Raw genomic sequence first — 16,326 nt, forward strand, 5'->3', positions numbered from 1 at the left:
CATATCGAACTACTCGCCATAGACGGACGAGTGGTTTCAACAGAGAGATGACAAAGGCATACAAGCGTAAATATACGTGTTGCATTTCTTTTTTGAATGAGCGGTCGTTCATGTGCAAAGTATTCATTTTCCATGAACATAGCTTCCACATTTATGTCCGGCCCACTCTCTTTGTCTCTCCCGCTCTTTCTATCTTACCCCTCCCCTTCCGTTATTTAACAAGCCATCATATCGGGTTAGTCCACTAGGGTCTTTTCATTGCATTATGTTAGTAATCAATTCAACATGTACCATATGTGTGTTTATGTATTTCTGTGTGATCATTTAGTTAGTTAGTAAATAAATAATTAAGCCAATTTGTGTATCGCTGAATCACCATTTAGACTAGGGTTCAGAATGAGACTGATATGAGGTAATAATGATTCATTGACTGTTATGATAATGATATATTCTGATATATTCTTAAGTTAATTTGGGAAGCAGTAACTCATTAAACAAGCGTTTTCCGGGGTACCCCAAGTATCTAATGAATTCATTGTTACACGATTAATTTAACCACATAATAATTAAACATAGTTAATTGGATAAAATAGCCATCATCACATTAATGATAGTCATGTCACGACAGTATTGTAACATGACTTTGGATGTAAAAGGACAAAAAAGTAAGCATGAAGTTTGGCAAAGTGTACTAAATACATTAGTTGTTTAATCTAACTGCATTGTCCAATTTACAGTAGCTATTACAGTGAAAGAATGCCATGCTATTCTTTGAGGAGAGTGCGCAGTTATGAACTTGAAAATGTATTATTGAACCAATTAGGCACATTTGGGCAGTCTTGATACAACATTTTGAACAGAAATGCAATGGTTCATTGGATCAGTGTAAAACGTTGCACATACACTGCTGCCATCTAGTGGCCAACATTAACATTGCGCCTGGGCTGGAATAATACATTATGACCTTTCTCTTCCAGTTCAAAGATGATGGTACAAAACAAATACATTATATTTTATTATCTTTTACCAGATCTAATGTGTTATATTCTCCTACATTAATTTAACATTTCCACAAACTTCAAAGTGTTTCCATTCAAATGGTATCAAGAGTATGCATGTCCTTGCTTCAGGTCCTGAGCTACAGGCAGTTAGATTTGGGTATGTCATTTTAGGTGAAAATTGAAAAAAGGGGCGGATCCGGTTTAACAAGCACTTGATAATATTCTCACCAGGCCTCAAATTTCCCTGCGGCATCCCCCTTGTGTGGCAGTAATGCCCCCTAAAAAAAGCCATTCCTTTTGCTGCCAAAGTGACTGTTGTGCACAATATAATAATTAACATTCCTTTCTCCGGCAGCCGTGCTCCCGAAGCATCTCTCACTCACATGGCTCCCTCAGATAACTCAATTCTTATTAGCCAATGCCCATGATCGGGTCCTTCTCCCAAGCATCTCAGCTCTGCAGTAGGTGAAGTGAAGACAGACACATCGGGGATGCAACTGTGCACGTCCCTCTTGTTGAATTCCGAGGCGCATATTGAAGATGTTAGAAGAACTGTCCACATGTACTTTTCGTCAGCCAACAAGATGAGTAGGCCTAACCAACAGCAAAAGTACTATTCTATTGCAGTAGAGGTGCAGGGTTAAAATCAATGGGGAAGCCCCCCCAATAAAGCCATATGACAACCTATGTGTTGTGATAATTGCATTGTTTTCTCTATAACCTGTTAGCTCATATGCCTTGCGACTGTGATATATAGGCCTAAAGGCCGAGACAATAAGACACAGTTGCAGAATAAACTCAACCACACCTTTGTTTCATCACAAAACCGGAGAGCAACCTCTGTCCAGTGAAGTCCACAAAGCATATTACATGTAACAAACATCATTGGACAACTAAATAACTATTGATTTAGAGCCACGGAGAGTTACCACAAGTTGCGAAGAAAACCAGTGCTGCCTCCACTATTCCAATTTCAACATCATCTAATCAACGTGTGTGTGTTTTATTTAACTAGGCAAGTCAGTTAAGAACAAATTCTTATTTTCACTGATGGCCTAGGAACAGTGGGTCAACTGCCTTGTTCAGGGGCACAACAACAGATATGTACCTTGTCAGCTCAGGGATTTGATCTTGCAACCTTTCAGTTGCTAGTCCAACGCTCTAACCACTAGGCTACGCTGCCATCCCAATTTGTGTGTGTGTGTGTGTGTGTGTGTGTGTGTGTGTGTGTGTGTGTGTGTGTGTGTGTGTGTGCGTGCGCGCGTGCGTGCGCAAGTAGAAAAACCCCAACTTGTAGAGAAATGCCAATGCCATCCTCCTCTTTCATGTTGTCTTGACGGTCTATGACTCTCATGATACAATACGTGCTTTTAGTTGTTGTCCTAGGCTACCTGGCTAAAATGCCAGGCCAGCTAGTTAACATTAGCCTACTACTTCTAGCTACATGTTGAACTTCCATCCTTTCAGGTCAGGGGCACAATATATGAATTTATAGTTGGATCAGAATCGCTGTTATAATCATTGGCCAGTACTGGAGAATTAAGTAAAACCACAAGCCAAATCCGAATCTCCATCCATGGCTAATTTAGGAAAGGGACAATTTTAGCCAGCTATCTAGCCACTGGAAGACAACAACACAACGAGATGCAAGTTTTTTCTGTAAATTACATTTGGCTTTTGGGGTTATGTGATAGGTGTGAAGTCAAATCCAAACTGGCTTCCCTTGCCACTTTCTTTTGGTGCACCAGAACCATTCACAGTTGAGTTCACTCAGTTTAGCTCAACACTGATTGGCTATTATTACATTTTTTATCAAGGGAGGCCAAATGCTCACTGGCTTTCCTTGTATTCAATGCTACGGACGGCAACCATATCATATTATTTTTGACCAGACAGCATCAGCTTCTTTTTGATGACTAAGAATTTGTGTTGCAGTCCAAAGAGGGCCATTCTACATGGAATAGTGCAACGTAGCCTGTGAAAAGTGCTCAAAGGAATGTTAACAAATCTGGATTAAGTGTACAATAGTATGGGGTCATAATCCCTCGGCCATGGCCTTCTGCTTAGATACCTAACCTCCATTCGGTGGGATTTTGTCATAATCCTGTGATTATGTTTTTGGATTATATCCTCTCAAATTTCGTCAGTGATTTGCTCATTTTTCAAAGTCTCTTAATCTTGGACAATAAAGCCAAGCATTGCATTTGGCCTTCTCAGTAGAGGGCACTGAATGTATCTGGGGGTGTGACACTTTTTTTCCAAATCATTCTCCCCAGTGAATTACTAAAGCATGCCTTGATTTACGTAACTCATGATAGTACACAAACACAATGAGGGATAAGCTCATTGTTTTGTGTTATCATGAAGGCTGGTAGAGTAATTAAACAATCACAAATGCAGCCTAATTACTGGATCAAGTCTATCATACAAATTCAAAGGAAAATCTACATGGGCTCTACCTGGGCTCAGTGACCCATTTGTGTTACTTGTAAGTTGTATTACTTAATTTTCACTATGTTACCAAACTTGTATGAGTTCTCAACAGCGTGGAGAATCCCTTATATGAAGATAGTCTTCTCATTAAATTAATTTAATTGAAAAAGGAGAGCCTTCAAAGTATATCAAAATTAAAAATAGTGATTACTAACAAATCTCCTCTCATCAGTCATTTAGATATTTTCTTAGTGATATTTTGGTTTGCTTAGATGTCAGAGAAAGCACTTTGTTTTTAAAAATATCTTGACTGAATACCAAAGTTATTTCAGACCATTTTTTTACACTTCAACCTTAATAGTTACACCAAAGGGTGCTATCTAGAACTTTAAAGGGTTCTTCGGCTCTCCCCATAGGAAAACCCTTTGAAGAACCCTTTTTTGGTTCCAGGTAAAACCCTTTTGGGTTCCATGAAGAACCCTTTCTACAGCGGGTTCTACCTGGAACCCAAAAGGGTTCTACCTGGAACCAAAAAAGGATTCTTCTATGTGGACAGCTGAAGAACCCTTTTAGAGCCCTTTTTTTCTAAGAGTGTGCTATTAGATAAATGCCCCTAAAACTGTTCATTATCTCACAATGTTTAAGCCTACATTTTAATGTGATTCAAACTAACATTTAACACGATATAACATGATGTAACATGTCATAAAGCCTAACGGTGAAATAGATGCTAGCTGTCATTTTTGTTTGACTGTATTAACCCAATTTTGCAATCAACTAAAATTGATGAACTCTACACAATGCTGTGACTAAAACTGTATCACTGTCATAATCATTCTAAATAGCTCAGGGGATGTTTATCTTTTCGGTGGGTTGGCCTCCAAATTGGCCTCCACAAATTGCCACACCTGCAGTTTCAACACAAACACATTTTGGCAATAAATTGAGGCTTAACAATGGAGGCTTGGTTATTGCAATCAAGGCACACACACAGCGCTATGAATATATTTTAAAGAACACCACTGACAGGCTTTGTTGATAATGAATATATTTGAGAATAAATCATTTGCTCATGCCAGTATTGGTTGTTAGAGGATTGCAACAATCGTTTCCATGCAGATGCAGTCACCCATATCAGGAGAGGTCCGGGAGGTCCTTTCCAGATTTTCATTGTTACATAAGGGAAACTAAACCTTTTGATTTCAATTGTCTTTTCATGCAGAAGAAACATAGCTACAGTACTGTAGGCTAGTAAGGACGGTGATGTCATGTCGGCAAATTGTACTTCAAGTGATCTGTATCGAGAAGTGGTGAGGTGTGTGTGTGTGTGTGTATCTCTTTCTGTGTGCATTCGTGTGAATGTTTAAACAATAGTTTCACAGTCCTCCGGCACAACGACAGAATCTTTGTGTGACTCACTACCTTGACTGCTTACTTCTTCCTAAATAGAAGCTAACCCCTTTCCAGTACACCACCCGCTATGCTAGCTGCATTCTTTGATTGCCTGTGAGCGATCCCTACACAGAACAAACTACATGACTCACCACCATAGCCATTATATTGTGATGCGTGCCTGCCACACACGAAAACTTATCTCAATAGTTTTTTTTATTTTACTAGGCAAGTCAGTTAAGAACAAATTCTTATTTTCAATGACAGCTTTGTTCAGGGGCAGAACAGCAGTTTTGTACCTTGTCAGCTCAGGATTCAAACTGGCAACCTTTCAGTTACTAGTCCAACACTCTTACCACTAGGCTACGAGGTCTTTTAAACATTTGGGAAACAGAAATTCCTAACAATTGCTTCAGAATACAAATTCCTCCGCTCAGACACCTGCTGCAGTTCCAATAGCATGTTGGCTGGTAAGGCAGTATATGAGATCTAATACTAGGAAAACAAGCCTTTGAAAAGCTTCTGGGGATTGGTAATCAATTAGAAATGAGTGATTCTACCTTTGCTTTTAAGCCATCCTAAAAGCCATCATCCATTATATCCAGCAAGGATGCAAGTGGGAAGACATTTTGTCTTTTTACTGCTGTTCCAGACCTTTCAGTGTTTGGCGAGGAGTTGCGCTCCTCTATTAGGCGATTACACTAAACGCCTGAAAATCTAAGTGATGTGGTGTGTCGTAGTCATACAACACACTGAATAGTAAAGTAAGAAAGAGACAGACAAACCTACTGCCGAGTTTACATTGTTTACTTGTTACATCTCCATTATCTAACTTGTTTCACATGCTCATACTGTCTCCTCAAATTGACACTGGAGTCTTGGTGGGTTTGAGCCACAATAGTCTCTGTATCCATTCTAATGAAGTTGTGGGTGTTCTGCTCTCTCCTGACCACTGCCCTGACCCAGGCTTACAATCAGCAAAGAAGCTGAAAGAGCCTGTCTCCCTGCATGTTAACGACTTCCACTCATGACCGCAATTAAACTCTCATTACCTTCACAATTTGGATTTCTATTCCTGTTTCCACTGCCTTGCTTTACCAGGCACTCCAGTAGACTGTAATTAAAAAAGTCATGAAAAACAGAGGTGACAAGGGGCCACAATGTTTAGTCTCCCACTTATTACTTAAAATAAATCAATGTTGAATGCAACCAAATAGGGTTTTTAGTTCACTTTCAATATTCTGCATTACACGATCCAACAATGGCCATACCCACATAATGTCATAAGCCACAGTAAGCAGCACCACACTATACACCTACTTGCACATAGGGCTGTGATGGTTATGTAATTTAACATATAACGCCTACGAAGGAATGGAATGCCCTGCTAGGATAATACCAGTTATCAGGCCATCCACACAAACCTACGGGAGTCTGGGAGTCAGTAGTCATGCTATCCCTATGAGTGTAGTATGTGGTCAGTGGTGGAAAAAGTACACAATTGTCCTACTTGAGTAAAAGTAAAGATTCCCTAATAGAAAATGACTGAAGTAAAAGTGAGTCACTCAGTAAAATACTACTTGAGTAAAAGTCTAAAAGCATTTGGTTTTAAATATACTTAAGTGTACAAAGTAAATGTAATTGGTCAAATGTACATTTGTCAAGAGTAAATAATAAATCCTTTCGAATTCCTTATATTAAGAAAACCAGAGAGCACATTTTGTTTTCTTTTTTAAATTTAAGGATAGCCAGGGGCACACTCCAACACTTTGACAATCATTTACAAGCGACGCATTTGTGCTTAGTGAGTCTGCCATGTCAGAGGCAGTAGGGATGACAAGGGATGTTCTCTTGATAAGCGTGTAAATTGGGCCCTTTTCCTGTCCTGCTGAGCATTCAAAATGTAACGAGTTCTTTTGGCTGTCAGGGAAAATGTATGGAGTAAAAAGTGCATTATTTAAACAAAGAAGTTGAGTAAAAGTAAAAGTTGTGAAAAATACTTAAGTAGTACTTTTTTTATTTAATTAGGCAAGTCAGTTAAGAACAAATTCTTATTTTCAATAATGGCCTAGGAACAGTGGGTTAACTGCCTTGGTCAGGGGCAGAACAACAGATCTTTTTACCTTGTCAGCTCAGGGATTTGATCTTGCAACCTTTCGGTTACTAGTCTAACGCTCTAACCACTAAGTTCTTTACACCAATGTGTGTGGTGGCCATTTCTCCTTTGTTTCACTTTGTCTCAAAATTTGAATGCTATATGTTTTAGAGTCAGAGGTACTGAATGTATATCTTTATATGCAAATTCGATCCAGTTTTGTGATTAGGCACATACAGTACTGAGCTAAAATCATAACATTTGCAGAAGGACAAATAAGGAAAAGAGAATATTTTGCCTGTGGCATTCTAAGGTCAACTTTGGTATGGATCCATGATTTCAACTCACTCCAACTCCTTTCTTGAGTATTGATTTAGCTTTTCTCAGAAAGGCACTCAAGCAACCTTATGCTCCAGAGGGAGCGAAGAAGAGTATGTAAGTAAAAGAAAAGCACTCAGGAAATTGAAATCTATGGTGGTCATTTCAGATTTCCTCCCCATCCCCCCTGTACAACTACCTCTTAAGAAAACTGTTTATCAACCAAGAAAGGTAAGATTACTGCATCCAGTCTCCGTTCAGGCGCACCTGTATGCAGTCCAGCGAGAAGCGTCCAGTGAGCTAGAGATTTAATTTCCTTTCCTCTAATTTACCTAGTATCGATTCACCTCTGCACTTGGTCTGTGAGGGTAGATTAAAGTCTAATGAATCACTGGTGCTGTTTCAGGTACATTGAGGGCACACTGGTAAGTTGCCTTTTTGGCTGGTCCTCATCGGCCTACGGGCTAGTGAGCACTAACCAGAAAACAAAGACCCAGACATCAGTTAGACTTGTTCGCATGTAGTACAACTAGTTTCTTTTAGCAGTCAAATAGTATCATACATGTTAACATTTTGAGCAGTTCTATCCTTTCCAGTGCCTACAGATGTAGGATCTTACCTTGATCACTCTTTTGTTGCATCAGGAAATTCAAATAAGCAGTTCTCTTTCTCTCCATGCAGTTGAGGCATTGGGATCAGGGCTTGCTATCAAAATTATGTTTTCTCTTGCACACTCAAATGCTAGGCCAAATGTACAAAAATGCAGCCATACACACCAACAACTGTCATTTTATATAGCCTAATAACACAAGATAGATGTTAGTCTCTACTAGACTACGACATACAAGTGTCTACTGCATGGGTACTCAACTCTTACACTACGAGGTCCGGAACCTGCTGGTTTGCTGTTCTACCTGATACTTAAGTACCCACCTGCTGTCCCAGGTCTAAATCAGTCCCTGATTAGAGGAAACAATAAAAAAAATGCATTAGAACTGGCTTTGTGATCCAGAGTTGAGTTTGAAGGGTCTAGTTTATCCTAAGGTTACGAATGGACTGTCAGCGCACATATATAGGCCTGCAGTGTTGGCGTGGGTTCGATTCCAGCCCATGACTTTCTGGAACAAATAACTTAATACCCTAACTGAGTTGATGTAGTTACACATTTCAAATATGGACAGTCCAGGGTTATTTTACCCATCAGACATGATAGCTAGCTAGATCTCATCCTGCTTATTGGCTGTTTAGAGATGAACAACTACTCTAATTAATCATAGATTGTGAAGACCTGAACAGTTTTTAAATCAATGTCACGATTGTCGTAAGGAGTGGACCAAAACGCAGCGGGAAAATGTATACTCATCTTTTTTATTTGAAGAAGGAAAAACAAAATAAACACGTATACAAAATACAAATGACTCCAAACAGTCCCATCAGGTGCAACAAACACTAAACCAGGAAATAACTACCCACAAACCCCCATCAAACAAACACCCCTATAAATAGGACCTTCAATCAGAGGCAACGAGATGCAGCTGCCTCCAATTGAAGGTCAACCCAATAAACACCACATAGAAATAGACCAACTAGAAATAACATAGAAATACACTAACATAGAACATAACCCAAACAACCCCAAAACACCCTAAACAAACACCCCCTGCCACGCCCTGACCAAACTACAATAACAAACAGCCCCTTTACTGGTCAGGACGTGACAGAACCCCCCCCCGAAGGTACAGACCCCGGATGCACCTTAAACAAACCAAAAAAAACAACACAAAAATAAACCCCAACACAAAAATAATCCCCTAACTAAAGGGAGGGAAGGGGGGGTGGCCACCGTCACCGACGGTTCTTGTGCTACACCCCCCCCCAACCTCCTACTACGGAGGTGGCTCAGGCTCCGGCCTTACTCCCCAACCTAACCTGTCCACCCCCGCTAACTGCTTATTATTATTTACCCCTCCCGAAGTCTCTGGACTAAGGCGCGTTGCTGAAGACCTCGGACTGATGCGCGTCGCTGGAGACCTCGGACTGGAGGGCGACTCTGGGACCTCCGGACTGTGGGCCGTCTCTGCAGGCTCCGGACTGTGGGCCGTCTCTAGATGGGTCACTGTCGCCGGAAGCTCTGGACGGGGAACTGTCGCCGGAAGCTCTGGATGGGGAACTGTCGCCGGAAGCTCTGGATGGGGAACTGTCGCCGGAAGCTCTGGACGGGGAACTGTCGCCGGAAGCTCTGGACGGGGAACTGTCGCCGGAAGCTCTGGACGGTGAACTGTCGTCGGAAGCTCTGGACGGGGACTGCGCACTGAAGGCCTGATGCGTGGGGCTGGCTTTGGAGGCGCCAGACTAGGGACACGCACTACAGGGCTAGTGCGAGGAGCAGGAACAGGACGTACTGGACTGGGCTGACGCACTGGAGGCCTGGTGCATGGTGCTGGCTTTGGAGGCGCCAGAATGGAAACATGCACCTCAAGGCTAGTGCGAGGAGCGGGAACTGGATACACTGGGTCATGAGTAGGCACCGGCGGTCTGGAGCGCACCGCCTGCACAACCCGTCCTGGCTGGATGGTAACAGTAGCCCTGCATGAGCGGAGTAATGGCACAGGGCGAACTGGGCTGTGCAGAGGCCTGATGGCCGCCGTGCATAGAGCAGGCGTAGGGTAGCCTGGGCCTAGGAGGCGCACTGGTGGCCAGATGTGCTGTGCAGGCATACTCCTACCTGGATGGATGCCCACTCTAGCACGGCACTTGCGAGGGGCTGGGATCGCTCGTACCGGACTGTGCGTGCGCATGGGCGAGATCGTGCGCACTTCCACATACACCGGTGCTCTCATGATCCGTTGCTCCCCATAATAAGCACGGGGAGTTGGCTTAGGTCTCTTACCTGACCTAGCCACTCTCCCCGTGTGCCCCCCCCCCCCCCAAAATAAAATGTCTTGGGGCTGCCTCTCGCACTTGCCAATCGGCGCGTATAACGCCTCGTAATGGCGCCTTTCCACCTTGGCTGCCTCCAGCTCCTCCTTAGGGCGCTGGTACTCCCCAGCCTGGTGCCATGGTCCTGCCCCATCCAGGATTTCCTCCCATGTCCATGAATCCTTATATTCCACCTGCTGCTCCTTCCTCCGCTGCTTGGTCCATTTGTGGTGGGTAGTTCTGTCACGATTGTCGTAAGGAGTGGACCAAAACGCAGCGGGAAAATGTATACTCATCTTCTTTTTTTATTTGAAGAAGGAAAAACAAAAGAAACACGTATACAAAAAACAAACGACTCCAAACAGTCCCGTCAGGTGCAACAAACACTAAACCAGGAAATAACTACCCACAAACCCCCATCGAACAAACACCCCTATAAAAAGGACCTTCAATCAGAGGCAACGAGAAGCAGTTGCCTCCAATTGAAGGTCAACCCAATAAACACCACATAGAAATACACTAACATAGAACATAACCCAAACAACCCCGAAACACCCTAAACAAACACCCCCTGCCACGCCCTGACCAAACTACAATAACAAACAGCCCCTTTATTGGTCAGGACGTGACAATCAATGAATTGGTGAACTTGCTAGCCAGCTAAAGACATGTAGCAAATCGTTTTTTCCCCCTTTTGTTTTCAGGGATTAAAGTGGGAAACTAATCGCATTTTATTCCATTGCATTGTCTTGGCAGGAGAAACAGTTCTGCCTGACTCGTTTGGAGGTAAGACATTAACAACATCTGATGAAAAGATAGGAAATGCATATGTTCTGTTCAATCTAGGCTTACAAGCAAGCCAAGTTATTTGTGCATTCTGTTGATGAGTCTGTTTTGCTAGCTAGCTGCATGTGTCTGTTAATCTAGCTAACATTACTTAACTTTGTCTTGCTACATTCCCTTCCCCTGTATTGTCTAAGTTATTCTCTTATTCTCTTGAGCAGTGAGGTTAAAGGGATTTTGGCAATGAAGCACTTTATCTACTTCCCCAGAGTCAAATGAACTCAGGGATATCATTTTTATGTTTCTGCATTCAGTATGAAGGAAGTTAGAGGTAGTAGCATGCTAGAAGTTACCATAGACTTCCTGTCATTGCGCTGAATCTAGTCAGAAATTGCGCTAATGCTAGTTAGCAACTTCCTTCAAACTGCGCGCAGAGACATAAAAATGGTATCCATGAGTTCATTGCCAAAATCCCTTTAATTTCTCCCCCCTTGCCTCTGCTTGTTCCAGACTGAAGGACATCCCACCCTGACGCCCTGCAGATGTAAAGAACTTGTCGTTTAACCTCCCAGCCACCAGGATAATCACCATTCAGGAGTGTGCAACATCACAAATCTGTAAATTCAGCCATGTTACTGTTCATCATGCAGATTTGTCAGGACATTGTAACTTAAGCTCATTCTAAAATACAGACGTGATTTCTGTCCCAGGGGATTGATTGACTATGTGCACGTCTTCCATTTAGACCTGAATTAGATGAATTAGTTGCTAGTGAAGGGCTGGGAAAAAACCCTGTAAACTCCTTTCCTGTCTATAAAAAGAAATAAAAACTGTGGCTGCCATGACTAAATTTACTGAACCAGCTTATGAATGCTGGAGATTCATCTCATTGATATCCCTCACTTGGGAATGACTTATTTTGTACAATGGACTGTGTTTTAAGGGCTCATGCAAAGATACAGGAAAACCAATACATAAAAAAAAAAAGATTAACTCAAAATTACAAGTGTTTCCGGTTTTGAGGCTTGGGTATCTGGCAACCGTGGTTCATCTGTCTAATCCCCTGCAAGGAGAGAGAACGGCAGCAATACTATCACAATGCTGTATTCATGTCATTGAAGATACACGATATTCCTGTTTGATATGCATTTATATAATTATATTGGACATGTTACCCTTTATCAGTATTCATTTAGTATCCAATGCATTTAGCTTAGATTAGGAGGAAGTAGTTTAGGCCTTCTAATCTAGTTAGATTGCGTCATGTCACCTTTCAATATTGGTTGTCAACGAATACAAAACCATGTTATCTTGAACATCTGGGATATTTAATAACATGCATGGGTTTGATAGTTGTATGAATTAATCACAATGCAAGCCTAGTCATTAGAGAAAAAAAAAACATTAGCAGCTTTAATGCAATATTATCTTCATAGTGAAAGACCACTGTTCTTGCTATTAACAAAGTGTCAAAACAATTGTCCAGTTCTGGGCGTGAACACGTGCTGCACAGACCACTGCACTAGGGTAATTCACAATGCTTGAGCAAGCCATGATGACTCTTAATGATACTTGATGGTATGTGGTCGGTTGTTTTGCAGAGCCTTCCCCAAGCCATAGCCCCCTAGGTACAGTACTGCATCGTATAGCCTACAAACATCGCTTCCAGCTGCCCCCTGGTAGCGATTCTAAATAGTCAATATTCATTGACATCCTCCTGCCGCAGGATTATTTCCTCCTGCGACAAAATGGGTCATATTAAGATCCGACTTCTGTAGCTGCCCAGTATACAGTGAGGTTCAAAAGTATTTGGACCCTGACACACGGCATTTTGGAATGATACAATGACTATGAGGTTAAAGTGTAGACTGACAGCTTGTATTTGAGGGTATTTTCATCCATATCGGTTGAACTGTTTAGAAATTATAGCACTTTGTGTGCGTAGTCTCCCCATTTTAGGGAACCAAAAGTACTTACATGTATATTAAAGTAGACAAAAGTTTAGTATTTCGTCCCATATTCCTAGCACGCAATGACTACCTCAAGCTTGCGACTCTACAAACTTGTTGGATGCATTTGCAGTCTGTTACGTTTGTTTTAGATTATTGTGTGCCCAATAGAAATGAATGGTTAATAATTTAGTGTTGTTTTGAAGTCACTTTTACTGTGAATAAGAATATAATATGTTTCTGAACACTTCCACATTAATCTGGATGCGACCATTATTACAGATAATCCTGAATGAATCGTGAATAATAATGAGTTAGAAAGTTAGAGAAGCACAAATATCATACACCCAAGACATTTAACCTCTCCTCATTACCAATAACGGGAGGTTAGCATATTTTTGGGGTATTATATTTATGCCCCTAACTTTCTCACTCATCATTATTACATTATTACAGTACAGAGGCAAAAAAACATAAAATGTGTCGCTGTCCAAATACTTTTGGACCTCACTTAATTTACAGAGGTTCATTTTAGGATTTTAAAGGTGATGGAACTGTCCCATCGGCAGTCAACCACTAAATATGCTAAACAAGCTTTGTTCAGGCCCCCCTAAGACTATTTTTGCCTTCCCAAAGAAAAAAGCCACTTTATTACGAAAGCTGTTAATCTCAAACTACTTGTTGTTCCCTTAAACAAACCGGTGCCCTTTCTGAGCTGTGAACACACAGGGTGCATTGCTATGACTGAACGCCCAAACTGGCACATTAGATTTACGATGTGTCATCGGCGGCCTGGGCTTCTCAGGGGTTCTGGCTAGGATTCCACTTTCATGTCCCTGTTTATTCTGCTCAGTAAATAAAGACAAAGACCGACAGACTAAAATTATTGTTGCTTAGTTGCCTAAACAGGAAAATAGGGGAAATGTTTAACGTCTTTGAAAAGTCATTTGATGTAGGCCTACATGTCCTGAAAATAATAACACACAATGGTCCGCTCGTCGTACACAGTATTGTACACAGTATTGTACAAAGTATTGTACTCAGTATTGTATAGTCATCCAGCTTTAACACTAGATGATACAACTCCTCAATCAAATATCCTAAGATATAGAACTTATGATACAGAACATGTATAGATGCCCTGTGCCATTTAACATTAAACCCATTTAAGCATGATTATTTATCATTTATGAGCATCATCCTGTTAAACGTAATTATCAATAGTCATATGAACTGAAGCTTTGACCAGAGCTCTAATCCAAACCCTCTCTAACTTAAATCCTGAAGTTCACCAAAACATTTATCAATATGGGGCATATACACCATTTATAAATGAAAACGTACAGTTTTCCCAATAGGCAGAAGGTTTGATTATTGGCTGTTGTAAGTTTGTTAACAACCTATAAGCTTGTAGCTACAGGGATCGCAAAACTTCTGAGTGACCTTGCAAAGGCAAAGTTATATTTAGCTCTATAAGAGTCTACAGAGGACTAAATCACAGTCAGAGTCGGCCCTCTTCACTATTTCCTGCTGTGCTCCCCTCCCTTCCTGTCTCTGTGTCTTTACATGCCACACCTGAATGAATGGTAAAGTCACCCTCACCTGGACGTCAAATGAGCGTTAAACCCAACTGGTCCTAGGGATTCCCACAGTGAAAAAGCTTAAATTCACTACTTTCATTCAACTGCTAGCTCTGCCCTCATATTTAGGCTCACATTGAAGTGTTTTACCATATTATTTTCAGGACAACCAGAGCTAGAACACAAAGACAACCAAGTAGAACACAAAAGAAGTTGACATAAACAGTTGCATTCATGAGTTTTACTGACAAATATCAATAAAAAATCAAGGTCCGCCAAGGAAAGAACCTGATAAAAAAAAATGAATTTATAAGAATGTTGGAAGTACATAAATTGTTTGCTCAGTGGGAAATGAATATCCAATTAGTCAGTGATAACTGTGTGGCGTTTATAGTTTGTGACAGCAACTATGTGAGCTTATTACAGTATTATAGACACTGTGGCCTTGGGTTTCCTATGATCTTCCATGTAGAATGACCCTGTATCTTCTAATGACTATTGTGTGGCTTGTGTGGGTCATAGAGCAAAATAAATTATATATGCTTGTTCATGAGATTCTCAGCTTTTCATGGCCCTTGTCTCATAAACACCGTTCTAGCTCAGCCCCCCCCCCCCCCCACACACACACACACACACAGGCTATTGGATGGTATCAGAAGGTGCAGAAGAAATAGACAAATACAATGCAACAACCCAGAAGTCGGTAGCACAAACACTCAATGTTTTTCTGATGTTGTAAGATTTCATTTTTTCAAACAATATAAACATACACAGACAAAAGACAACAGACAGACGCCCACAAACATCGACGACATCACACCTGCCCAGACCGCCTGCAAGACTCTATGCCACATGGCCTCAAACTGCACCACTCTGCCCTTCTCTGTCGCCCACACACTTTCAATATTCTAACAATAATGCATTCGATTCTTCCACCGTCCCAACGATGGAAGATCATTTGATATCCAGTTTTTAAGCAAAAGTTTTCAAAATGATTGACGAGAAAAGTACGGTCCAACCGATTGGTTATCTCACCGCACCCTCATATGACATGTCTTGAAATATGCAGCTAGTTGGATTAAAAGTACATTTACATTGTAAAACTTCTGACAGCCAACTTTCTAACTCCGCCCATAACTTTTGGACATTATAGTACTCCCACTGAGTCACTGTTCGTTTTACACTTTAGACATGACTCTGCGTTTGTGAATTTTTTTCTCTTGTATAATAAATTCTATACATTAGTTTATGCTGGATTAAGCGTACATTTTCCTTACACTCAATGCTTAAAAGGGGTTGGAAGCACTAAATCACGCCCCTGTTATTGTGGGACTTGAGGCTTTAGGCTTACGAAAGGAAATGGAGATCACCTCAAAAACATACACAATAAAAGACAGCTTGGGTGGTAAATGGCATCAGGTTAATAATCGGAAATATAGTTGCTCCGGATTGACATTTTCTGTGGTACTTGCACTTGTTCCTTTTAAACTGAAGTTCAGGATACGGTAGTGGTTGCCTGAAGTCGGAGAGACGAGAATTAGGCTACTCTGTTTTTGTTTCATTCAGGTTCAGAGTCGTGCAGCCAGAAGCATAAACAAGTCAGTGATGGATGGCAGTAAACAAAGGGAAAGGGGATTGAGAAGAGGTACGTGAACGCAAACTCAATCTAAAGGCTACTATTACTCACGAGAGCAGAGTGTCTGACGTAGGTCAGCGCCCCATCACCTAACAGTGTCTGTCTCAACCTTTAAATCTATAGCTCCAAGAGTTACTCACAACTGTGAGTCTTCATTTCTTGCAATAAGTGCTGTGTAACGGCTCTCGTTAGAAAGAGAAGTGGCCCAAGGCGCAGCGTG

The sequence above is a fragment of the Salmo salar genome, chromosome ssa27 (genome assembly GCF_905237065.1).
Source record: "Salmo salar chromosome ssa27, Ssal_v3.1, whole genome shotgun sequence".
Lineage (NCBI taxonomy): Eukaryota > Metazoa > Chordata > Actinopteri > Salmoniformes > Salmonidae > Salmo > Salmo salar.